At 40.8% G+C, this 27,302-nt stretch overlaps 1 protein-coding gene across 10 annotated transcripts in view; it reads left to right on the top strand.

Annotated features, from left to right (window-relative positions):
• Nucleotides 1-27,302, top strand: part of BTBD7 (BTB domain containing 7) — a 114,947-nt gene that overhangs the window by 1,418 nt on the left and 86,227 nt on the right. For 2 of the 10 annotated variants that reach the window (XM_043548069.1, XM_037900868.2), the window contains exon 2: nt 26,451-26,544. The exons of 7 other annotated variants lie outside the window; for them this stretch is intronic. The gene's annotated coding sequence lies outside the window, so the exon portion shown is untranslated. Of the gene's footprint in view, nt 1-14,105; nt 14,267-26,450; nt 26,545-27,302 lie in introns of all 10 variants that reach the window. One more of the 10 variants, XM_037900867.2, reaches the window with a different exon arrangement.

Here is a 27,302-nt window from a genome sequence, read left to right as displayed (position 1 = left end):
ATAAATAGGAAGGTAATAAGACATCAACTTTGTAGGATTTGCACCCATTTAAACCACATCTGGATTTGGCCCAGAGAATTCAACACAGCATCTTTTAGCTTTGTTTCTTTTTTTTCCTAGTAGCCAAACCAATACAGCATAATGTGATACATCTGAAATGCTTGGCAAACTGCATATACAGCACCACTGAAATGCCACCTTTTCTGGTGTGTAAATAATAACACTTTGTATTTCTGTTTCCTCTTACATCCATTTTGGACATGGGTTTGTTAGTGATAATAACTTTATCTACCTTACACAGAGGTGTTAAGCTTTGATTTATTTGACTGAAAGGTGGTATAGAAGAGTACATCTCATAGCACTTTACAAACATTAACACCACTCTCTGTGGACAAGTATTATACTTGTATTACATAAGGAGAGGGGAATTCCTTTTACTTACATTCACTGACTTATGTTTTCTGCTTTGAAGCTCTTGTTTATGAAACCAGAATACAAATGTTTATTTCCCAATTAGAAGTTCAATGCAAGCGTAACTGTCTGGCTGAGTAGATGGAACTTTTATTCTTAGTGAGGGGTGGGGTTATGTTCTCTAGTTTTTCCAGATATAAATAAACTCCGTGGATTGTATTGTCTGAACTTTTAAAAGGTAGAAATGGTTACTCTTGGCAGAATATCTGAAAGTGTAATATACTCAAAGGAATGCTCTTGGGGTGTGTGTACCTTCAGAGAATAATTTTCCTATAACTAGAATTATAATCGATACATTGAACCTACTACAGGAGAACCTCAGAGTTGCAAACACCAGAGTTATGAAATGACCAGTCAACCACACACCGCATTTAGAACCAGAACTATGCAATCAGGCAGCAGCAGAGATGAAAAAACAAAACAAACCCCCCAAAAACAAATACAGTACAGTACTGTGTTAAATATAAACTACTAAAAAATAAAGGGAAAGTTTAAAAAAAAGTTGACAAGAAAAGGAAACTGTTTCTATGTTTTTTATTTAAATTGAGATGGTTGAAAAGCAGTATTTTTCTTCGATGTTCAGTTGTAAACTTTGAAAGAACAAGAATAATGCTTTGTTCAGAGTTATGAACGTTTCAGAGTTACGAACAGCCTCCATTCCCAAAGTGTTTGTAACTCTGCTGTTCTGTTGTACTTCGACACCACGCTCTGTATACATACAGCACTTAGTGACTGTTTCCTGCACATACACATACTAATCACTGGCCTAGTGAATCAGGTTTTTATTATCTATGACTTGAAAAGTTGGTGTGATAGGCAGTAATTGGTAATTCAGTTCAACTGTTGACTTGCCTGGGGTCTTCATGTGGGAAAGGAGGACATTTAGAAAGTCAAGTTTGCAGTCAATGTTTGTTTCTATTCCTGATGCTTTCCAAAGAACTGACACTAAGTTCTTTATCGTTTGATGTATGCAGTGCTGTTGTAGCCATGTTGGTCCCAGGATATTAGAGAGACAAGGTAAGTGAGGAAATATCTTTTATTTGGCCAATTTCTGTTGGGGTGAGAGACTGAAGAAGAGCTCTGTGGGGCTCGAAAGCTTGTCTCTCTCACCAGCAGAAGTTGGGCCAATAAAAATATTACCTCACCCACCTTGTCTCTTTATACTTTGACACAGTCTCACTAAGTTATGTTAATCTGCTTCAGGATGCTGAGCAGCGTTTAGAGTGGGTTGACATTTTCCTCCCAATTTTATATATTTGGTCAGACTAGAAACACAGTTTTAAAGTTTGGAAATCTCAAACTACTTTTTCTTAGTTACTCTGGCTTAATTTTTTATGGTTGTACTTATTAATGTAAAGGAGTCTCCTTGTATGTCCAGATTCCCCTGCTGAGTCATAGATGGTTGTGTTGTAATCATGTATACCTGGCATTGGTTGATTTACAGAGATGCATATATGAAAGACTTGAATTATTTTTATAAGCCATCTTAGAATACATGCATAGACATGCTGCTGGGCTGTTTTCTCAGGTTTTGAGCCTGTTTAGGAGACAGCTTGAAATTTTGTGTGTAGACATATTACATATTCTGATGCAATTGTAGAATAAGCAGTCTCTTAGTTCATTTCTTTGAATTAATTTCAGCGGGACTATCAGAGCCTTGAGGCCAAAGTTAGCCTTCATTTGAGATAGGAAGAAACTGCTACATATGTGATACAGTACCAGGTTAGTACCAGGTTCATACCAGTGGAGAAAACAAGAAAACCTTTAAAAATACATCATACTTGCTATTGGCGTTAGTTAAGAATTTATTGGGGCAAACTCTTGTTTAAAACTTACAAAAATATAACTAGAACTGAGGCTTTCATACTTCTAAACATGTTTCTGTAGATGTATTTGTGAAGGTTGCCAAATGGCTTTTGGGACTGGTATACACTCTCTTCAGAACAGATGCAGAAAAGTAATCAGCAAGCTTTGTCTTGTGGTTAGATCACACAACCTGAATATAGGAAATCTGTATTCAGATCTGGCTCTAACCCCAACTCTGTGATACTGGGTGAGTCACCTAATCGCTCTTCTTCTTATTTTTACTGCCCAGGTACTCTCAGGAATGTGTGAGGCTTAATTCTCAATGTGCTGCTAAATGCTTTGATGGAAATTGCTACACAATTGCACAGTATTTCCCATGTTAATCTACCAATATACATATGCTGTGACCTGACAGGACTGTCTTTGAGGATGAGAGAATAGTTGAATTTTCATGCCCATTCAGTCTTTGTCCTGTATACGACTATGGGCAGGTCCACACTTAAAAAGCTGTAGCGTTTCAGTGAAGACACTGCTCTGCTGACAGGAGAGCTGCTTCTGTTGGCATCGCTAATCCACCTTTGCAAGAGGCGGTAACTATGTCAATGGGGGAAGCCCTCCCATTGATATAGCACTGTCTACACTGGGGTTAGGTTGGTATAACTGCATAGCTCAGTGATGTGGATTTTTCCCACCCCTGAGTGCCATAGTGACATAGTTATACCAATATAAATTTGTAGTGTAGACCTGGCCTACACTACGTGGGAGGGATAGCTCAGTGGTTTGGGCATTGGCCTGCTAAACCCAGGGTTGTGAGTTCAATCCTTGAGGGGGCCATTTGGGATCTGGGGCAAAAAAAATTGGGGATTGGTCCTGCTTTGAGCAGGGGGTTGGACTAGATGACCTCCTGAGGTCCCTTCCAACCCTATGATTTCTATGATCTTTCTTTCTAAGAATTCCATGCACTGCTACAGGCTGGGGATTGACTGGCTAAGCGGCAGTTCTACAGAAAAGAACCTAGGGATTACAGTGGACAAGAAGCTGGATATGAGTCAACGGTGTGCCCTTTTGGAGGAGGGATAGCTCAGTGATTTGAGCATTGGCCTGCTAAACCCAGGGTTGTGAGTTCAATCCTTGTGGGGGCCATTTAGGGATCTGGGGCAAAAATTGGGGATTGGTCCTGCTTTGAACAGGGGGTTGGACTAGATGACCTCCTGAGGTCGCTTCCAACCCTGATATTCTATGATAATCTACCAAAAAGTATACAGATTGTAATGGTGATTTTGAGTGCTAATGACTGCTGGGAACTGGACTGAGATCACCACAACACACTTCACAGATAAGCCAGTACACAATCTCTGTACTTTTTATTTTAATCTTTTGAAAAAAGAAGGGAAAGCAAAATAGCAAAGCAGGCTTAAGGAAAACTTATTTTGTAACTTGTATCTGAAATCTCACCTTAGCTGCAGCTTCTAATTTTTAGTGCAGTGGTGCTTTTTACCCATTTTTTCCCCTACCTAGGCTTACACCAGGAAGTCAAATAATGTCAGCAGCTCATCTGGGACCAGGATTCAGAATCCTCTGTGCTTGCAGTTCTTTGTTCTCATGACTAGAGCACAAAGCTCTCTTGCAGCATTAAGACATTGAGTTAAATCGGAAACTGTTTAAGTTGTTCATTGAGTAGTACCGAAGTCCACACCAAACAATGAAGGACTCTTTATATGTGTATATTTTAAAAACGTGTAATTCAATAACTAAGTAAAACTGAATGGTTTACAGATTTTTTGGGGGAAGGAGGGTTTAGCCTCTGTCCTTTTCTTACATTTAAATCATTCCCGTAATAGCCATACTGGATCAGACCAGTGGCCTATGTAGTTAGTATCCTTTCTCCAACAGTGGCCAGTACCAGCTGCTACAGAGAGAGAGAGACCTGCAGTAGGTAATTGTGGGATAACCTGCCTCCAGGGGAATTTTATTTCAAATCCCTCAAAGTTAGAGATTAGTTTATGCTCTGAAGCTTGAGGGTTCAAATAACTTCCAGAGCTTTTTAAAAATATATATTTACTATTATAACTGAATAATCTTCTCTATATAAATGTCTGATCCTCTTTTGAATCCTTTTAGCTCCTTGGCCTCTATCTTGGGGCACTGAGTGCAACAGTCTAATTGTGTATTGTATGAAAAATTTTACTGTTAGAATTTGCCACCTCTCAATTTCAATGAATGTCCCCTTTTTCTTGTACTGAGATGAACAGAAGCTCCTGATGTACTTTTACCATTTGTAGTTTTTGTAAACTCGCATCATGTTTCCTGTTTGTGTCTTTAAAGTCAACAGAGTACATCTTTTCAGTCTCTCCTCATATGAGAATTTTTCCGTGCCCCTGATCATTCTCGTTGTTCACCTTTGATCTCCCTCTTTCTACTATATCCTATTTGAGATAGCGTTATTTCAGTATGCTAATTTGCAGCTGTTACTCTTAAGTATGGTAAAAGGAGTACATTTGTCTCCCAACTTCTTAACACCAAAGACTCAAGACGATCATCCCAAGGGAAATATATTTGTCATCGTTAAACTTTTAACTAGTTAATGAGTATAGAAAATCTTTCCCTAGCTTTTCAGCTTTGTTTTTTTCAAGAGCTAATAAAATTCTGCTACTTTCAGAACTAATTGACAGATCTGTGTTAAACTTCTACTGTTAGTATGGATGCCTCAGTTTCAACATGTAGAGGCTTGCTAGTAAATGTCACTTTATCAGAGTTACATACTTTGAGAAGTGTCCCTCAATTAGTGGATCTGAAAATTTAGTGCCAACCAATGTCATCTTATGATCTGGAGTCAGATATTGAGATTAGATGCAACTATGGCTCGCTTGTATGTAACTGATAGTCCAGTGGTAGGATTTTAATCAGGATTTTGCTTAAATACTTTGTACAAACCTGTCTCTAACATTAATCCTGTGGAGTGTCTTTTGTGTACTGACATAAATAATATTTGTCAGTTACCTTAGGAGTGTGCCTAAGAAGCAATGTGATACGAGAGGGGAGTTACCTGTCTTTGCTTTGATAACTCTGCAAAGAAGCAAAATTAAAAAGCTTAAAAGTAAAGTTATTGCCATGAGTTAGTCATTCTGATAAATTGAGGAAAAATACTTCTAAAAAGCTAGAAAAATAAGGAAGTGCATTTTAGGAAACCGTATAAAATCTTAAATCAAACTCTCCTCGTTGCCTTCATGGCTCAACACAACTTCATCCTGGCCTACATCTTGGATCTCATTGTGTCTTCCTTCACTCCACTAATGGTGCCACCCTCAGTGCTTTTGTTGTTTCCTTCTCCCTCTCCCACCTCAGTCCCTTATACTTTGGAAACACTTGCCAGGCCCACACCCGTCTCACTCATATTCCTTGTAAAGACTTCCACAACGTATACGTGTGAACGTGCAGTCAAATGCCATCTCTGTCTCAGTGTTACTTAATAGAAAAGACTGGTGGTGGAGGAAATTTGAGATAGTGTTAACTTTAGCTTATTTTTCTTCCAAGTGGGTCTTATCCTCTGTGTATCATGGTCCAGTCCTGCAAACGCTTATTCATGTGAAGCCTTGTCTACACACAAATTTGCACCCCTTTAACTAAGGTTATCTTTAAATGTCTTTAAATTTATGCAGACCCCTGTATGGAGACACTCTTGGTTTAAAAGTATCTTTTATCAATTTAGTTAAGGTAGTTGGTTTATCCAGCTAGTTAGTTCTTTGGGGGCAAGGACTGTTCTTATCTGTGTCTGGTAATATGTAGTAGTCTCTTCTTTCTGAAAAGAGTACCTATATTAACCTAAGCAACTTGTGATGTTTGCATTCCTTCCAAGGTATCTTAAATTTTTTAAGGAATATGCTCACGTATTATATACTGATCTCTTGTGAAGTATTTTTCTGAATGACTGGATTGCTTATCTCGGGGGTTCTCAAACTGGGGGTCGGGACCCCTCAGGGTGTCACGAGGTTTTTAAATGGGGGGGGTCGTGAGCTGTCAGCCTGCATTCCAAAGCCTGCTTTGCCTCCAGCATTTAAAATGGTATTAAGTATATTTTAAAGTGTTTTTAATTTATGAGGGGGGTTGCACTCAGAGGCTTGCTATGTGAAGCAGGTCACCAGTACAAAAGTTTGAGAACCACTGGCTTATCTTATGTTAAGATCTGAAATGAGAATGTTGCTTCCCACAGCAACTGCAACACTAATTTTTTTTTTTTACAGACTATAACAAGATACTATAATGCCTTTGCATGATAGGGAGGTGGTTCAAGTTTATCTTTTAAAGTAATCCTAATGAAAGGAAAGGTGGTTTGGTTTTTTTTACTCTTTTCCTCCTGCTCCCAACATATAACTCACCTTTTTCTTTTTATTCCCCACCTTCCTCCCCTAAAGTGGACCATTCAAAACAACACAATGCTATAAGATAACAGCAGGGGTAATCAATTAATTTTTGACAAGGTCCAAATTTCTTTGTCAAAATGTAGTCAAGGTCCAGACTCCAGAGAAAATAATACAAAAATAACAATAAGTAAGTAAAGATTTTTGCAGTCTGTTCATAAGTGTCTGGCGGTCCAGATTTGGCCTGCGGTCCAGCTATTGATTACTCCTGGATTACATGGTTTATTGGGGTCTGTGAAACCCTGTTCTTTCTCCATTTGACTTCTCTGGTCATCCCCTCTCCTTTAGCTCACTCTTCATGAAGGCTCTTGTCTTAAACCAAACATGGAAATTCATTTAAGGTTGACATTTTGTCTTGCCCCATTATAGGCATCTGTGCTGCAGATGTCTGATATGTGGGGGATGAACTGATACAGATATAAAGTCCTATAATACATGGGAATAGCTGAGTTAATTAGCTTTATTTCTCAATTTCTTTTGGCTGTGTGCTTTCTTCAGAAGCATTAGTATAATCTACTGGTAAAGAAAAAAACAGTTAAATTAATCAGACCTGCCACTTGTCGTGCAGATTCCTCCATTACTGTCTGATGTACCTCTAAGAAGTTTTGAGGTGCATTATACTATTACGTTCTTTAAACGTTGCTGCATAGATGGAAACATTAATACTAAATATTGACAAAATGCATATTTTGGAGCCATGAAGACATGGATCATTTGGTGTAGTAATAGAAGTGACATTTTTAACTATAAAGCAAAGCAGTGCACTTTGCAATATTTTTGTTTCCAAACTGTAAATGTAGTGTAATTGACACCGAATATGATGTACTGAGTGAAAGCTCAGTATTTTCTAACAGGTATCACATACAGTGTGTAGAAGAACATGAGAAATATTGTGTTATGACCTGACTTTCAGACATACCAAGCACCTGTGTTCTCACTGAATTCTGTTATAGTTGGTGCTATGAGGCTTTGATTTTTCCAGAAATGTGCATATGCTGGTAATTCAACCGTCTATTATGTCTGAATTGAAAGAGAATTGAACGCTTATCATATTCTTTTTGTTGTTGTTTCTGAACTATCAGATTTGGATCATAAAGTAGCTCCCATCTCTGACTCAACCATTAAAATCACTTTAGTTTTTATTCATTTATTAAACACCTCCAGAAAAAAGATTTATAATGGAAATACTGAAAGACTTTTTATTATAGCAGGGTTGTCATTGACTGCTACAATATTAATTTCTAATTACAAATATGTAGACTACAGTCTTGGGAAAGTGTTTTTGGAGGCATTTCTGTGCTTAATCTAGGCTTTTATTTGATTGAGTAAATGACTCTGTAACCTAGGCAGTACTGGTGATAAAATTCTTCTCTAACCATTGAGTCCAGAAAATATCAGTAGTCAGTTACCAGTCAGAGATTTACAAAAGATCAGTATTTGCTTTTGTTGGATTAACTATCATTTTAAGGAGAGTACATCCAGAGATTGAGGTATATTTTTTGTCAAAATATTTTTATCCTCACTACTGAGAACATCTCAAGTAATTCTGACACATTGAACGGTTTTGCAGTTTATTGTTGATACTTGCTGGGGTACCCAGGGTTGTGTAACCCCTTGCCACACCTGCCCTTAGGGTGAAGCAGCCTTGTCTGTGCCTGCTGTGGATCAGCTCCCAGAACCCACCAGCCTCTGGTGACACAAGCACTGCCTTCCAGGTCCTTGCAGGCTTTGCTCTCTGTGTGTAGATATACCCCCATATCTCAATGTCTGTACTTTGACCCGTTAAACTTTTAGCCCGAATCGGGGAGATTGCAGGTTATGTATTCCTTACGCCACCCATTCCTAAACCGAATTTTGCACCCCTTGATAATCTGTACTTTATTCCCTGATAACCAGAAACTTCTATGCTTAAACTCTGTACCGTTTTCTTTTTACTTCAACATTATCTTAATAAAATTATTAAATATGATAGGCACATACCAACCCCCAAGTCCTCAGAGCGTTCTCTGCAATGTCTAGCCAGGTGGGCCAGAGTTACCAGGTCTGCTATTCCCACAGGAACAGTACGTAACAGCTTGTGAGATTCAACTGAGGAGCAGCACTTTGCTTAACACCACAGCACTGAGATGTTCTGTTTTCACTATAAATATGTTACAGTAGATTCCACTTATTAGTAACCCCTTGGTTGCCATCAAAAAATTTCTATTATTCAACATTTTCTAATAAGCAGAAGGCAGGTTTGTGAGACTGCAGCTGGGGAAGCAAGCACTGGGAGGTGCCTTCCCTGGCTGCAGCCCTGCAACCTACCTGTGGGAAGGGCAGCAGTTAGGGAGGATGGTGGGGCTGCAGCCCAGATTCTGGTGCTTTCTAGGAGGTGTGGGGCCCACGGAGTTGCATGCCTGTTCCTCTATATGTGCTCTCCAGGCATCAGGGCTCAGAACTTCTTTCTCTGCATACAGTCCCCCAGCGGGGCACAGCCTGGAGAGCACAGGGAGAGGTACTATGCAGCTCCAGCATCTGGGCTGCAGCCACTCTCCCTGTTACTGCTCTGCCCACAGCCCCTTACTGCTTGTGTGGTCCCTGGGTGCAGGCAGGTTTGCCAGATTGCAACCCCAGAAGGAAGGGCTGAGGTAGGCTGAGACTGCAGGCAAGTTTGCAGGGCTGCAGCCAGAGAAGACATATCCCAGCACTTTCTTCCCTGGCTGCAGCCTTGTAAACCTGCCTCCAGGTGGTGTCTTCCTTCCAAAAATGTTTCTAATTAGTGGTGTGCCATTGCTAGTATCTGAATGCCATTAAGACTGATGTTAATGGGATTCCCAGCAATATGTTGCCAGTAACCGGAAGCTGCTAATATCAGGATTGATATTAAGCCGAATCTACTGTACTATCAAATACTAGAGATTCAGGAGATGGCGAGTAAGGATATTGGGAACAAATGGTTATGTATAAAGCAAAATCATAACATGCTTTCTAGAGACTAAACTTAATAGGCTAACCTCCTGTCTAAAGAAGTTTGTCACCCAAAGTCCCCTACAGTGTTTTCAACCAAGATTGGCTGAGACCCTGCTTTCATGAATGCAAATACATTGTCCATTTATTTCCTAGGTGCAGGATGCCCGGGTGTTGTCTTTGCTTTCTGGAAATACCCCCGTCCCCTGAGTTCATTGTCTTTACTCCTAGACAGGCTAACCACTTGCCCCTCCCTCAGGTTATTTTTTTTCCTGTGTTCATTTCTTGTTGACTTCATAAACATTTGACTTTTGTAAATGGGAAACTATTGTAAGCTTAAAATGGTTAATTTACATCCTGACAGATCCAATTCTTAATCCCTGCCTGGAAAAAAATGAGGAGTCCTTGTGGCACCTTAGAGACTAACAAATTTATTTGCGCATAAGCTTTCGTGAGCTAAAACCCACTTCATTAGATGCATGGAATGAAAAATACAGTAAGCAGTAATATATATAACAGTACATGAAAAGATGGGAGTTGCCTTACCAAGTGGGGTCAGTGCTAATAAGGCCAATTCAATCAAGGTGGACGTGCCCATTCCCAACAGTTGACAAGAAGATGTGAGTATCAATAGAGGGAAATTACTTTTTGTCGTGACCCAGCCACTCCCAGTCTTTATTCAGGCCTAATTTGGTGGTTTCCAGTTTGCAAATTAATTCCAGTTCTGCAGTTTCTCATTCAAGTCTGTTTTTGAAGTTTTTTGTTGAAGAATTGCCACTTTTAAGTCTTTTATTGAGTGTCCAGGGAGACTGAAGTGCACTCCTACTGGTTTTTGAATGTTACAATTCTTGATGTCTGATTTGTGTCCATTTATTCTTTTGCATAGAGACTGTCCGGTTTGGTCAATGTACATGGCAGAGGGGCATTGCTGGCACATGATGACATATATAACATTGGTAGATGTGCAGGTGAATGAGCCCCTGATGGTGTGGCTCATGTGGTAATGTCCTGTGATGGTGTCCCTTGAATAGATATCCGAACAGAGTTGGCAACGGGGTTTGTTGTAGGGGTTGGTTCCTGGGTTAGTGTTTTTTGTAGTGTGGTGTGTAGTTGCTGGTGAGTATTTGCTTCACATTGGGGGGCTGTCTGTAAGTGCGGACTGGTGTATCTCCCAAGGTCCGTGAGCGTGAGGGATTGCCCTTCACGATCGGTTGTAGATCCTTGATGATGCGCTGGAGAGGTTTTAGTTGGCGGCTGTAGGTGATGGCTAGTGGGGTTCTTTGTTGGGCCTGTCCTGTAGTAGGTGACTTCTGAGTATCCTTCTGGCTCTGTCAGTCTGTTTCTTCACTTTTCCAGGTGGGTATTGTAGTTTTAAGAATGCTTGATAGAGATCCTGTAGGTGTGTCTCTGTCTGAGGGATTGGAGCAAATGCGGTTGTATCTTAGAGCTTGGCTGTAGACAGTAGATCGTGTGATGTGGTCTGGATGAAAGCTGGAGACATGTAGGTAAGTATAGTGGTCAGTAGGTTTCTGGTATAGAGTGGTGTTTATGTGACCATCGCTTATTTGCAGTGTAGTGTCCAGGAAGTGGATCTCTTGTGTGGACTGGTCCGGGCTGAGGTTGATGGTGGGATGGAAATTGTTGAAATCCTGGTGGAATTCCTCAAGGGCCTCCTTCTCATGGGTCCGGATGATGAAGATGTCATCAGTATGCTGCAAGTAGAGCGGGCTGCTAGGGGATGAGAGCTGAGGAAGCGTTGTTCTAAGTCAGCCATAAATATGTTGGCATTCTGTGCGTATGTGGGTACCCATTAGTCCCGCTGACTTGAAAGTATAAATTGTCCCCAAGTCTGAAATAGTTGTGACTTTGTCCTCACCCACAAAGTTCAGCCACCAGATTTGCCATGACATTATCGGGGATACTGTTCTGGTGGCTTGTAGTCCATCTTTGTGTGGATTGTTGGTGTAGAGAACTTCTACATCCATAGTGGCTAGGATGGTGTTTTCTGGAAGATCACCAATGGATTGTAGTTTCCTCAGGAAGTCAGTGGTGTCTCAAAGATAGCTGGGAGTGCTAGTAGCATAGGGCCTGAGGAGAGGGTCCACATAGCCAGGCAATCCTGCTGTCAGGGAGCCAATGCCTGAGATGATGGGGCGTCCAGGATTCCCAGGTTTATGGATCTTGGGTAGCAGATAGAATACCCCTGGTTGGGGTTCTAGGGGTGTGTCTGTGTAGATTTGTTCCTGTGTGGCTTCCGGGAGTTTCTTGAGCAGATGGTGCAGTTTCTTTTGGTAACCCTCAGTGGGATCATATGGTAATGGCCTGTAGAATGTGGTGTCAGAGAGTTGCCTTCCAGCCTCTCGTTCATATTCTGACCTATTCATGATGACTACAGGACCTCCTATGTCAGCCTTTTTGATTATCAGTCTAAAGCGTGTCACCTTTTGGTGTCCTGCTTTTGTTTTACATGCTTAAGAACATAAATTTTCTGGTACAGATACATAACTCTTTTAGTAGTACATGTACATACGTTTCATAATATCGATGACCACTGTGACACTGACTTTCATTTGAGGCCTCTCGTAATGTTGTGTGGTGAACTAAAATGTACACAGCAAATGCATGAAATTTCTGTAACCCCCTTCACCCTCTTGCAGTTGGCCTTAAGAGGTTCTTCAGTCACAATTATTTTGATTAGAATGTCAGTTGTAATTAATAGGCTGGGCCTTTCCTAGGTTTTCTAGGGATCTGTTATTTTTACCCAGTTGCCCTATTTTTCACCTATAGCTTTTTGTATTTTTGTGGAGAAATATTTTTGAAAATATGACAGTATTCATACTGATGAGGTACAGCTATATTAAAACTGAGGTAGATTAGGTCCTGAGGATCCTTGCCAGTAGAAAATGTTCTCAGTAAGCCCCTATCCCTGTAGGTTCAAATTTCCTTTCTTTTTGAACAGAGAGCTGGAACTTATTTCTTTTGACATTTGTTAGCATCTTTGAGTTTGTACGAGCTGTAATGTGATGCAAGGATCACTTTTGCCTCTTTCTCACATACTCATCACACCACACGTTCCCCGGGTTTAGCATAGTTGCTATACTCACCAGCACCTCCACTGCTGGTATTAGTGAAGTGAAAATCTATGCTTGTCACCTGTATGACAACGAATTTGGGTAATGTAAACTCTAACTTCAGTCCCCTATTTCTCTTGGTCTACCAGCTTTTGGTCCACCGGCTTTCATAGTTTTTAGGGCTTGAAGGGACCACTCTGATCATCTAGTCCAGTGGTTTTCAAACTGCAGGTCGCCACTCAGTACTGGGTCGTGGAATGTAAGGCACTGGGTCGCGGTGGCTCTGGTCAGCATCACTGACGGGGCCGTTAAAAGTCCCGTCGGCGGTGCTGCCTGGCTAAGGCAGGCTAGTCCCTACCTGTTCTGACATTGCGCTGCGCCCTGGAAGCAGCCAGCAGCAGGTCCGGCTCCTAGGTGGGGGCGGCCACAAGGCTCCATGCACTGACCCCCTCCTGAGCACTGGCTCCACACTCCCATTAGCTGGGAATCGGCCAATGGGAGCTGGGGAGGGCGATGCCTGTGGGCGGGAGCTGCTTGCTTGCCTGCCTCTGCCTAGGAGCCAGATCTACTGCTGGCCACTTCCAGGGTGCAGTGGTGTCCATGGTCCTAGGACAAGCAGGAAGCCTGCCTTAGCATCCCTGCTGCACCGCTGACTGGGAGCCACTCGAGGTAAGCCTGCACCCCTGCCCCAGCCCTGAGCCCTACCCAAACCCAGAGCACCCTCCTGTGCCCCAAATCCCTCACTCCCCAACCCCACCCCAGAGCCTGCACCCAGAGCCCTGACTCCCTCCGACACTCCAACCCCCTGCCCCAGCTTCATTGGGTCACGGGCATCAACAATTTTCTTCAACTGGGTTGGCAGAAAAAAAGTTTGAAAACCCCTGATCTAGTCTGATCACTTGCATAATACAGGCCATAGAACCTCACCCAGTAAGTTCTCTCTGAGCTATAACATTTCTTTTAGAAGAATATCCCATCTTGGTTTAAAGACTTCCAGAGATGGAGAATTTATCCATATGTCCCTAGGTCATTTGTTCCAGTGATTAAGTACCTTCAGTGTCAAAACTATGTGCCTGATTTCTAGTCTGAATTTGTCTAGCTTCAGCTTCCAGTGCCTTTTTCTGGTAGATTAAAGAACTCTTCCCCATGTAGGTTCTTGTAGGTACTTATGATTGTCACCTTTCAACTTTCTTTTGTGTAAGTTAAATTGAGTTTCTTAAGTCTTTCACTATAAGGCAACATTATCCATATTGCAGATATTCTTGTAGCTCTTTTCAGAACCCTTTCTGAAATGTGAACACCAGAACGAGACACCCTAGTCCACTAATGGTCTCATTAATGCTATATACATAATGCTGTATAATAATTCCACCTTCTTTCTCCTAACTAGATGCTTATACATACAAGGATCACGTTGACCCTCTACAGTACCGCACTGGGAGCTCATGTTCAGTTGGCTATCCACAATGACCACTACGTCCTTTTCAGTGTCATTGCTTTTAGGATACAGTCCCCCATTTTGCAAGTGTGACCTACGTACTTTTTCCCTAGGTATGTATGACTTAGCATTTAGCTTCATTAAAACTGATGTTCAAATGAGCCCACCTTACCAAGTGATCCAGGTCAGTTTTTGTAACTGATCCCATTGTTTATCACTCCACAGTTTGTCTGAAAATTTTACTGGTAATTCTTTCTTCATTAATAAAGTTTGAGTAGCCTGGAGCCAAAAACTGATCCCCACAAGACTCACCTCTGCTGGGTAGTGATTCCTCTACTAAGGATTACTTCTTGAAATCTCATCAGCCAGTTTTGAATCCATTTAATATGGTCTACATTGGGTTTTTAATATGGTGCTAATGTTTTAATTGGAATGTCATGTGGGACTAAGTCAGATGACTTATGGAAGAATATTATGTCAACACAGTTTATCAACCAAACTTGCAGTCTCATAATCAAAAAACAAGATCTGTCATCCTGTTTACCCTTTTTAAATACTGGCACATCATTAGCACTTTTTTTTTCTTGTTCTCTTGTCCCTTGTATTACAAGATTAAAAACAGACATCAATTATTCAGAGAGCTCCTGGGTCAATTCTTTTAATGCTCGTGCATGAAAGTTATCTGGTCCTCCAGGTTTTAAAAAACTTTAATAGCTGCTGTTTAACATTCTCCATGCTTACTGATGGAATAAAAAAAAATCATTATCACTGTATGGCTGAATATATCTTGCTGCTTTCCAAATGCAGAACAGAAATATTTAATGATTACTTCTTTTCTGCATCATGACGGACAGTTTCTCTCTGTCTCTCTCTCGTCATTACAGCCAGTATTTTGAGTGGTACTACTTTAGGAGTTGCCTCAACAGAATGCTCTAAGATCGGTATTATCTTCGCCCAGACAATTCTTCAAAAGAGGTCAGAAGTTGGTTTTCCTTGTGGGATTTACCACGTGACTTCACCTCAAAACAATCAAAGATTGGGATGATTTAAATCAAAGAAATTGTGTGCTAGTGTAGCTAGTCTTTGTGTAGCAAGAGTATAGCTAGGTAGGTATGTCTTGGATTAGTTGTAGTAAAGGAAAATGTTTCTAAAAAGCCCATTCTCCTTTTATCATTTCTGACTGTCCTCTGCTCAGCCTGTCAGATGCAGACTCCTCTCTGGTGTCAGAGGTCGAGAGCTGCCTTTTTCATGCTCCCTCAATCTCAGCCACTGAGTATCAAAACTGGTTGCAGTGTGTAAAGATGTGACACAACTGACTAATGTATAAAGCATCTCAACAATGTAATGTGATCTGGTGTACCACTGGGAGGGAAAATGTTGGCTATTATCTTGTGTATTTTCAAATGTTCACCTCTGGAAATATTTTTTCAAAAACCAACACTTAAATGTCTCTTTGATCTTGACCTCACTTTCCTCAGCCAAAAGGTCAAAGTGACTGGGTCCTGGCTTGCATACTTCATGTCCCTAGCTAGAGTTGCTAGACTGCATCAATCTCAGTGTGTCTAAAGTTTACATTTTTTGTACAGTTTCCTCTTACTAGTATTTCTTAATATTGTGTTTATTAACATCCACTCCTTTATAACAGAAATCTTGTAAAACTTGTTTTACAACTTAGAGAAATTTAGTATACACACACACACACATACAATTTATAAATTGGCCTAAGGAAGTCTCTAAAGCTGCTTTTAGTCACTTTCTTGAACTTTATATTGATCAAACACTGTGAGTGATGCTTTTCTACTCTTCCTCTTCCATCTTGTCAGTTGGTCTTTCATTATCTCATGTTTAGGTCCAGACCTCTGCGTCTCTTACATTTAGATGCATAGCCTGTTCATTAGTTGTCCTGTCAAAACTCTAAGCAATATTAAGCATTTCTCCTTTTCCCTCCTATTTCCCTTATTTTAATATCAGGTTTAACTTTGACTATTTTTGTAGGGGCTTCTCCTCCTGTAGTAAACAGAGTTCTCAAACTATCAGGTTTTGTGGCAGGCAGTTACCTTTTCCAGCAAACTCCAAAAAGTTCATTAGATTTCTAAGTAGTCATCTTCCTTTTTTTTTCCTTCCTGCTAATAAAACTCACTTGATGGATTAATTTTTCTAGTACCAGAATTTCCCACACCTTAATATTCTACTTTATATTAAATCTAAAATATGGATAGAGTAACAAATTTTCTATAACTTCATTTTAGGATGTGGATGCTGAAGGCAATTTTATGCAAGTTCTGCTTTCTAAATTAATCTTACTAGTTACCTTGGTTCTGCATAGTAGTATTTGTAGAGCAAGTCATGAAGCAGGAGATCTGAATTCAGATCCTTGGCCCAGTCTCATTACCCAAAGACAACAGCGCAGTACCATGTCCAGCTTGATAAATGAAATGAAATACAATCTCTTATTTAAAAAAAAAAGGACTTAAGGGTTGATTTTGCATTTTTAATCTCCAGTGGCAACAAATGTCCCAGGAAGTATGTTTAAGGGGAGCAATTGCGGGGGGTTGGGGGGAGAGGATGAGTGTCAAGAGAGCACAGGAATGCGTGGGGAGCCAAATTTATGTCAGGGTATGTCTTCACTGTAGGCTTAACCTAGGCTCTTACATGGGATTTAGACCAACCCCCCATCATCCACATCCACAACCCTTAAGCCCAGGTTTATATGTGCTTTGAACCCAGGTTTGCTTGCCCAGTGAGGGGTATAGGTTAGAACCACAGGTTTTGTTGTAAGTTGGGTTCAAATGTACTTACACTGCAGAGGGGAAGCAGCTGAAGCCTGGGTTATGAAGCTTGGGTTTTGATAGTCCTTCAGTGCCAGTCCACAATGCCATAGCCCAATCCTCTAGGTCTATATTTTCTGTCCCTTCTACTACTAACTTTCCATTCATCTCCGATCTACTAGAAGCAACCTGCTGGCTTATATATACCCGGTCAGTGTTTAAGTCCTCATGGCTTGCTCCATTTCTGCACTGATCAGCTCAGGTGAATAATGTGAGAAGATGCCATCCCAGTGTGCTGCTAGCTGGCTAGAGGATCACATCAGGGTTCTGGTTGCCCTCTGGTGTAGGTACAGCAAATAATATAGTTTTGAGATGCACCCGAAACTGTCCTTTTCAAGAGGCTGCCAGAGGAGGCGGATCAAGTGGCCAACTATCCAGTGTCGGGAGTGAATTAAAAATGTCAAGCTTGCCTATCCCACGGCAAAGGACACCAATAACAAGTCAGGCAACTCAATGTCTCCTTGCCTCTAACATAAAGCGTTTGAATCAAGTGATCGCCATAGCCCCAAGTACTGAGTCCACCATCATGCATGATAGGCTTTTGACCCAGAATGGCTTGGGTTTTTGTTTTTGTGTGTGTGTTGTTTTTAGATCAGGGACAGGGACAGCAGGGGGTACAGAAGAGCTGGAACAGACCATGTGGTCTGATGGTCTTGGGGACATCCTGGATCTATATTCTGACAATTATTTGGGGATGAGCCTGGGGAATGGACTGCATAGGAAGCAGCAGCAGAGATGGAGCTACAGCTGAATAACTGGCTGCTTCCATTTTCATTATTTTGGGGGGGAAATTGCAACTTAAGTGGGAATATTTCCCAGGTTATGACTAAGGCTGTGATTCTGTCATGGAGGTCACAGATTCCGTGGGGTTTTTTTTGGGACCTCCATGACTACTTCTGGGGCAGGGCTGGAGCAGCTGGTAGCACTGGGGCTGCTGGAGCAGTGGCCACCGGAACAGCTGACTGGTGGCCAGCCCTGGGATCACCAGAACAGCGGCTGGAGTTGGGTCAGCTACCTTGGGGCGGGAGCAGCAGCAGTCAATCCCTGCTGCAGGAGCAGCGGTGGGGCTAGAGCTATGGGGTGGCCTTAGCTTCAGTTCACCCTTTCTCCATCCCCCTTTCCATCCCTACATGTGTGATTTAAGATGGATTCCAAGCTCTGTGTGGGGGGAATGGATATTAAACATGCAACTAATGATTCAGTCGAGCTATGTTTGAACTAATTACTGGAGGATGGGGGGAGAATCAAAGATGGGATTATAGGCTTAGCAAGCATACATGCATATTTCCACATAGACTCCTCGCCTTATAACTTTCTACACACTGGTGTACTATTACACAGTTATACCAATAATAGTATTAACTCCAGACAGTCTCTATTTTAAGTCCCAGTGGTTGTACTAAGTGGAAAAAGTCCTTGGTGATTGTGGTACTTGGTCTCCTGATGCTGTCCAGGCCTGTGGGAGGAGGAGGAGGTTGTGGTGTTCTCAAGCTTCTGTCTCTTGGGTAAACATTCACTTACTGCTTTCCTGAATTTTTTTCTCCACTCCTGCCTGGCTGGTGATTTATATATAATATAATTTTATGTCAGTGACCTGAGATGGTTGGTGAGATTCCTGGGCAGGACACTCTTCCAGTGGCTGCCCTGTAGTTTACCATCTCTGTCTGATTTACAGTCAGCACATGAGGAGATATCTACTTTGCACAAACACAATAGCAAATAAACATATATCTACACATATGCGTTCATGCGCACACACAGTGCAGTAGTATGCTTCTTGAGGCATGTTACCATGTGATGCAAGGATGTGGGCAATGCGGGCACATAAGAATCCCTAATTTATTTTGCTTACCTGAACCCAGCCTCAGTGATGACTGGTGCAATCTCTGACTGCCTATATTGGACTTGTAAACCGGCAGTGTCTTGAGTCCATTCCTGATGGAAGCCCTCATCCTTATTCTCACAGATGTTGGTGTCCTTGTGCCAGATACCAAGAGGCATAGGCCGAATGGATACTGCTAGCAGAAAAATTGCAGACTCAGGCCTTGAGAGGCACATGTGCTCCTGAAGTGGAGCACCCATAGGGACATGCATCTTGAAGAACTGCAGTTCCTGCACAAAGTGAATGACTTCTTATGGTCGACCAAGACCTTCATGACGATTTGAGTAATGTCCATGCTGGTTGACATATGCTGCTTGTGCTGGGCAAACAATGGGTAGAGGTATGTCATCAGTGGCACCAGTGCAGTTTGGAAACCTCATTCTCTCAAAGCCAGTTGTTTCAGGCACACTAACTGTGTCCATGGGTAAAACACAGCAGTACCTGTCCCACAAAGCTCCATCACTGCAGCACTGAGTTAGCTTGCCAACACCAAAGTGGTTAGGCATGGACCTGTGCAGTGTAGGGTAGCAAACTTCCAGATGGCAGTATCAACCCACTTCTGGATTGGTATGGCTTCCCTTATTAGCATGATCTGGCACTGAAAAGTCAGGGCAAGATCCTTACATAACTCCATGAAGATCTGCTTTCTCATGGGGAAGTTCTGGAGGCATTGCTGATCTTCCCAGATCTGCATGTTGATGTAATCACACTACAGGTTGCTGTACACTAGAAGTGCCAGTCCACATACGATAGATGGTATGCATCAGCTGTCTCTGCTCTGCCATATCAACATCTAGCTTGCATGATCTTTTAATGAATAACTGTGGTTGCCTTAGGAGGTCACAAACAGCTATTGAAATGCCCTCCACCATGTCCCATACCTGTAACTGCATCCTGCTGAAACAACAGTGCTGCCAAAAGTAGGAAACAGTTCATGCACCTGATGTGGGAACCATGCCTTGGCCTGGATGGAGAGGAAAGAAGTGAGGAGTGTGCTGAGCCAGAAGTGTTTTATGCTACTATGGTGGCAGGCTATGAACACTTCCACACACAGGCTTGGGAAGGACAGACAAGTTCTCCCACAATATATTGCAAAATAAATCAGAGTGGCTCAAGTTAGTCAGGCACTAAGAATCCTGGGATATGCCTACAGAAATCCTAGCAGTTAACTTGGACTACTGCAGGACCCACATAGCTGCAGCCGCATTGGTATGAGTCAAGTGTACCTCTGAAGTCTTGCAGATGGGTTTGGCTAACAAGAATGTCTGAGGATCAGCGGCGGAGGGGGGTGGGGGGAATAAACAAGGGGAAAGAGTTTTACTTAATATAATGACTCAACCACTCCCAGTCTCTATTCAAGCCTAAGTTAATTGTATCCAATTTGCAAATTCATTCTAATTCAGCAGTCTCTTGTTGGAGTCTGTTTTCGAAGTTTTTTTTGTTGAAGGATAGTCACTTTGAGATCAGAAATTGAGTGACCAGAGAGATTGAAGTGTTCTCCGACTGGTTTATGAATGTTACAATTCTTGACATCTGATTTGTGTCCATTTATTCTTTTACGTAGAGACTGTCCAGTTTGGCCAATGTACATGGCAGAGGGGCATTGCTGGCACATGATGGCATATATCCCATTGGTAGATGTGCAGGTGAACGAGCCTCTGATAGTGTGGCTGATGTGACTAGGCCCTATGATGGTGTCCCCTGAATAGATATGTGGACACAGTTGGCAACGGGCTTTGTTGCAAGGATAGGTTCCTGGGTTAGTGGTTCTGTTGTGTGGTGTGTGGTTGCTGGTGAGTATTTGCTTCAGGTTGGGGGGCTGTCTGTAGGCAAGGACTGGCCTGTTTCCCAAGATCTGTGAGAGTGATGGGTCGTCCTTCAGGATAGGTTGTAGATCCTTGATGATGCGTTGGAGAGGTTTTAGTTGGGGGCTGAAGGTGACGGCTAGTGGCGTTCTGTTATTTTCTTTGTTGGGTCTGTCTCCTCCCCTCCCCCTCCGCGCCCCCCCCCCCCCCCCCCCCCCGTTCCTCAGACATTCTCGTTAACGCCTGGAAATGGCCCACCTTATCACTTCAAAAGGTTTTCTCCCCCCCCACCCCACTCTCCTGCTGGTAATAGCTCATCTTAAGTGATCACTCTCCTTACAATGTGTATTTTTTCATGGTCTGTGTGTATATAAGATCTCCTCACTGTACTTTCCACTTTATGCATCCGATGAAGTGAGCTGTAGCTCCCGAAAGCTTATGCTCAAATAAATTGGTTAGTCTCTAAGGTGCCACAAGTACTCCTTTTCTTTTATCAGAGAGAAAATCCTAAATATATGGAGGCTAAAAGAAAGGAAAGCAGCCTTCTTTTTGAGCTTTGGCAGCAAGTTGTGGAACTCCGGATGCTCGGACAAGCATGTTAATATAGATCATCTAGTTTGTTATAAGAGCTATGACAATAGCTTTTATTGGGCAAACCTGCTACAATCTATAAAACTATATGTTGAGGCAGGAAAGATGGTCTTATGTTTCACATTTGGGAATCAGTAGGTCTGAGTTCTATTCCTGGCTCTGCTGATTACTTCCTCTACTTTTCAAACTTTTGTACTGGTGACCCCTTTCACACAGCAAGCCTCTGAGTGTGACCCCCTCTTATAAATTAAAAACACTTTTTATATTTAACACTATTATAAATGCTGAAGGCGAAGCGGGGTTTGTGGTGGAGGCTGATAGCTTGTGCCCCCACCATATAATAACCTCCTGACCCCCTGCGGGCTCCCGACCCCCAGTTTTAGAACCCCTGCTCTATTACTTTTGGAAAATTAGAGAGACAGAATGGGTGAGGTATAAAATACACCTTGTTTCTCTAATATCCTGAGACCAACACGGCCACAACGCTACTGCATACTCACTTTAGGAAGTTATAACTAACTCCCTCTGTGATCAATCTATAAAATGGGAATAATACTTTCCTATTTTATAAGGTATTGTGAGACATTTAGATATTAGTGTTAAGCCCCATAAAAATGCCTATAAATAAAAGCAAATCTATTTTGGTGGCCCAGAACATAAGAATTCTGAATAGCCTTTGTTTGTGTGCTTTTTTGCATGCCAATTCCAAGACAACTGTTACAGTTCACTTCTGTTTTATGTGATATTGTTAGTTTAAGCTCTGAGAACAAACCAAAAGTGGACATCTACGCTTAAGGGTTCTTTCAAATTCAAATTGTGAAAGGCTTTAAGAAGTATTAATCTTCACATATTTTTAAGAATGGATTTCCTCCGTGCATAAGAGAGTTGCTGCTTTTTGGAAGTGAAGATGCCATATATTTATATATTTTAAGATTATTTAGGCTTGGCTAATCAACTTACTGATGCTTACTAAATGGTTAGCACTGTAAACATGCTGTACAAGAACCCCAACCTCTTCTCTAATAGGTTTTTTACCACTAAAAGATTAGTTTTTGAGTCTTAAGGTATTTTTTTCTTGGCACTTTGACTGTGATACACTGTGCTGATAGTAGCAGCTTTTGCCTTGTGCAGTGTTTCTAGTTGGACTGCATATTTGAAAACTAATTATAGCAGTTGTCAAAGAAAATGGCTGAAGCTAATTATGTGCTGTGGAAAATATAAACCGAATTCTCAGATATTTGACTCAACTAGAATGAAGACTTATCGTATAGCTGTTTGGTTTTTTTTCAAGGGGGCTTGGGGGGAGTGAGGGGAACGCTGTCCAAGCAATTTCCTAGTTTGGTTTAAGCTTTAACTGATTCTTCCTGGAAAAGTCATACAGTAAACAAGATTTATGGTTATATAGCACACAGAGATATGCATTAAAACCAGCAGTGTATATTATAAATATACAGGAAATTTAAAAGCACATAAAATGTTTTCAACTTTGTCTTTAACAGCCTGAAATATTCCATGACAATTATATTGTCCATCTTTACTTTGCTAATGCCCCTGCGGCATATTAATTATATCAAAAAGAGGATTTATTTATTTTGTGTACTTAAAAAAACAGAAAAAGAATACTTCCTTTTGATTTGCCCAGAATGTTTTTTTTTAAATTTCAGATTTCTCAAAAATATGCCACGGTAGCATATTATGTCAGAAGACATTGCAAATGCCGGAGATCAGTTTAAATTAGGGGGATTTTCCTCATTTTTTGTATTCTTTGTAAAGGTGTGCAGTTAGACTTGGTACTGTTCAGTGATATTCGCATGGGTGGTTTTTGGGGGTGGGGGGCTGGGTATATTTAATGCTGTTGCATAGCACAGATGTAAAAGACATTTTATCTTTGAGTCAGATAAAATTAAGCAACTTTCTGAAAATGGAAAGTCATTGCAGAAGACATGCAGTCATGTGTGTAATTTGAACAGAAGTCCTAGAAGGTAAAAATGGTGGCTTGTTGTTGAATTTGCTAGACCAAAAAATGCTTCATGTTCATCAGCGTCTTGAATGAGAATGAATTATTAAAGTCTTGCATGTAAATCTGATCAATGCAAGTAGGTTGATTTTAAGTTTAGAGCACACGTGTAATGAGTTGGAAGGACGTATGTGGTGATAAGATTGAGATTCAATTTGTCAGTATATTAAAACATGGTTGCTTGAGAGTAGCTTGGTACAATATATAGGGACTTAGTACTGCTATTGTATTAGTCTGCTGTATAGCACAACATTTTATTGTTGGTTTTGTTCTTCTGTCTGCCATTTATATAAATGTTGCTTTTTTGGGGTGTGGGGAGCGGAATCCTTGGATTTAGCATTTCCTGTTGATGAAATTTTTTTGATTGCTGCTAGGACAGGATGTGTGCACGGAGTATCACTTTGAGCTGCACTGATCTGGTCTTGGCCTTGGGTGTCAAATTCCAACTTTGCCTATTGTGAATGGCCTTGAAAAGTTGACTGCTTTTGTAAATATACCGTCTTCTATTTTCTTTCTCTCGTGTAATGCACCCCGAAGGCTACACATGTGTCTTTGTGGAAGAAGAAAGCTTGGATGTGGTTCTCGCCACTATGGTACCAGAGAGCTTTGCTGGTGTTTCCTTCTTGCTTAAGCCTTATTGTGAAGGCCTTAGAATGAAGGACCAGGGTTACTGTGGTTTGTTTTTGTTTTCTCCAATTTGTAAAACACCCACTTTTTTACAGGGAAAAGGTTTTTTTTATCCTAACTTCATAAAGGAGCACATTGTCCGAAGCTTGTAATTCTTCAAGAAAGCCACAAGAATAGTCTTTCCTAGTACAACTGGCTAATTAGGCCTACTCTTTGTACTTGCTCCTTAGTAACCTCTGATACGCTTTTATGCCTAGTATGAAGTTTTGACCAAGCTAATTTGAATGTGCCGGTTTCTTAAATTTACATTTCTGACCATTTTTAAGTGTCCTTTCTACTGTGATTTTTGCTCACTGTTTTGATGCAAAGAACTGTGAAACAGCCTCCTTTGCAAGCACGGATTTGGAGCTATAGATTTGGACTATCAGGTTTTTAATGCAAATGAGAAGGATAAAGTCAAGATTACTTTCCATCAGCTATGTTTCTTCCTCTTTTGGCCTAAACTTATGACCTTCATATTTGTGGTCAGGCTAGGTAATTGAAAGGTTCCGTAGTTTCTCTAGGTTTTTTTACTATTGTGTTCAAATGCTTTAACTACATCAAGCTAGATTTCTTTGAGATTAACAGTAGTGTCAGCCTGTAGTTGACTGGGCCTTTCCAAAATCTCCTTCAGTTGGTTTTGGTGCACAGTCTGTAAAGTTCTTTTTTTGTAAATATTTGACATACTTATGGTTGGACCTTGCCTTTCAGATGTTACCTCATTCACATTGTCACTAATATCCTCGGACCAACACGTCTACAACTACACTGCATACAGTTGTTTTTATGGTATAATCACAGCGCTGTGCTATTTCTTGGTTGTCTAAGATTCCATTTTCATGTTTTAACTTTAAGTTTGTTACTTGATATTAAGTCCAAGGAATGGTTGGGTGACCAAACACTATAGTATCCCTAGCCTGGATAAAAGCAATAAGAAACAAATGTGTAATTGGTATTCCTAACTCTGAATATGAGTTCTTACTGTGGCCAAAAGGCTAATGTGATCCTTGGAGCTATAAACAGCACTATTGAGTAGGAATAGGGGGAGGCTATATTACCTCTGTATTTGGCACTGATGCAATCACTAGTGGAAGAGAATGTCTAGTTTTAGTGTCCACAATTCAAGAAGGATATTCTTCAATTAGAGAGGGTTCAGTGAAGAGCCACAAAAATGATTAAAGTTTGGAAAACATGCCTTATCATGATAGACTCAAGGAGTTCAATCTATTTATTTTAACAGAAGCTCAGACTATATGATCACAATGGTCTCATCTGGCCTTATAATCTGTGAACTCTTTTTTGCTCTCTGTGTAAAATGTGTGCATTTAAATCAGTGGTTCCCAAACTTTAACAACCTGTGAACCCCTTTCACTAAAATGTCAAGTTTTGTGAACCCCCTCCTAAAAATGAATATTTCCAGGGATTTTCTCCTTTACCTGAGTATAAATGACAGGCGCAGTGATCTTGGAAATATAAAATTTGTTTTTATGACATGCTTATTACACACTATTATTAATTATTGTTTATCATTACAGTATTTTTATTACATTATGAAAACAGCAACACTCTTCCAAGACCTCACTTTCATAGCTTCTATCACTTTGAATAAGCCAGTTATAAGACAAGGCTCCTATGGTTCATCAAGGAGTGTCAGATGTGAAACAGCATGAAGGTATTTAAGAAGCCAACTAAAAGAGTTCCTCCTACACAAGCATTCGGGTCTTGAGCAGTCCAGGCAAACAACGCATGTTGCAACAAAGTTTAAATGTGTTCTTCATAATAATTTTAAAAACAATACTAGCTGCCTATTTAATTTTAAAAACAGCAAAAAATATCCACCTCCCTTTCCATTTCTTATAAGGAGTCTCGAAGTTTAAATCTCCTCAGTGTGATAGATATGCTTGCTTTGATCTGCTTAGCTCTTGGAAGTCCAGGGGCTCCGCGCTGCCTGGGGTCCCTAGGGACAGCTGTCCACCATTAGGGAATTTTTTCCCAAGAACCCCCTGTAACATTTTGCGAACCCCCAGGGGTTCATGAACCCCAGTTTGGGAACCACTGATTTAAATTGTAGACATAAAAAGCACATCATGTTTGTGTAAGTAACTTACTAGCCTGTTCAGTTTTAAGAGTAGGACATTTCATAATTCTCTGCCAATAACTCCAATTCCAGAAGAAATATATAGAAGAAAAACAAGCTTTCAAAATATGAGGGGGAGGAAAATATCAATCAATTAAAATTTACAGAAGTATTCCATTACACTTACAATTCATATATGAATGTTCATGTCAGTACGGGTCATTAACTACAATAACTTTAACTTTGATCTATAAGATATAATTAAATATATGTATATAATTTAAATATATTCTAATTACACTTTCCTTCATACATCTATATCTTGGGCTAAAGAATTCTTTCAATATAAACGTTACAAATATGCATCCCTTTCCACATATATCTCTGTGCTTTTTGCATGGTGGCTGGTCAAACTCCTATGGTTTCCATAGAAATGGCCATGCAACACCAGAAAGCAACTTCAAGAAGAACAAAGAGACTGCTAAAAAGGAGATAAAACAGCAGACTTTCAAGCATGAGGTTTTGGTAAGGTTGTGCAAAGCATATTTTACTGAATGTTTCACTAAATTCCTCCCACGCTGAAATCCCACATATATAAATGGAATTTTATTTATTGTGGAGCGACTGTTTTGACACAGCCTACGTCTTCTTGGGTGACTTTTTCACATTAGATATTCTAGATTTGTTGAAAGGATTCACTTTGATTATTAATAGTAGTTAGAATATATAGCATCTAATATTTTTGTAATCCGTCTCTGCCTGAAATTCGCTTATTCCTCTAATGTAATTTGGGAAGTTTTAGCAACTAATTTTTAGTGAATGTATGCAACACTTGAGCAGCTTTAAATATTTGTGAATTCTATTATATCGTGTAGACTTATGGGCCACTTGCATGTCTTGCTCATCCAGATATTTCATTGACTTCAGTGGGGACTTTGCGTGCCCAAGAAACTTATACCAAGAGATTTCAGTCAGTTGCAGTTTAAGGACTGGTTACTGTGAGGTGCTTAGTGCCTTCTGCAAGTGTCCTGAGCATCCTCAGCTTCCATTGACTCACTGTGTCTTGAGTGTACTCGGCACTTTTGAGGATCAATCCCCAAGTACAACTAACACACAAGGAAAATAGGGCTGAGGGAATAGAAATTAAATGACTGTTTATAATTGTCAGTAGCTGTGACAGCTGTACAGTCACTTCATGATATTTAAGAACAGAAACAAGAGAACCTTGTAACCTTTGCTCTTTAGTTATGTATCCTGGAAGACACTACAGTTGTTGAATAGAG

The sequence above is a fragment of the Chelonia mydas genome, chromosome 6 (genome assembly GCF_015237465.2).
Source record: "Chelonia mydas isolate rCheMyd1 chromosome 6, rCheMyd1.pri.v2, whole genome shotgun sequence".
NCBI classification, from domain to species: domain Eukaryota; kingdom Metazoa; phylum Chordata; order Testudines; family Cheloniidae; genus Chelonia; species Chelonia mydas.
Note: the sequence above shows the minus strand (reverse complement) of the source record. Positions and strands in the feature narration are given on the sequence as shown.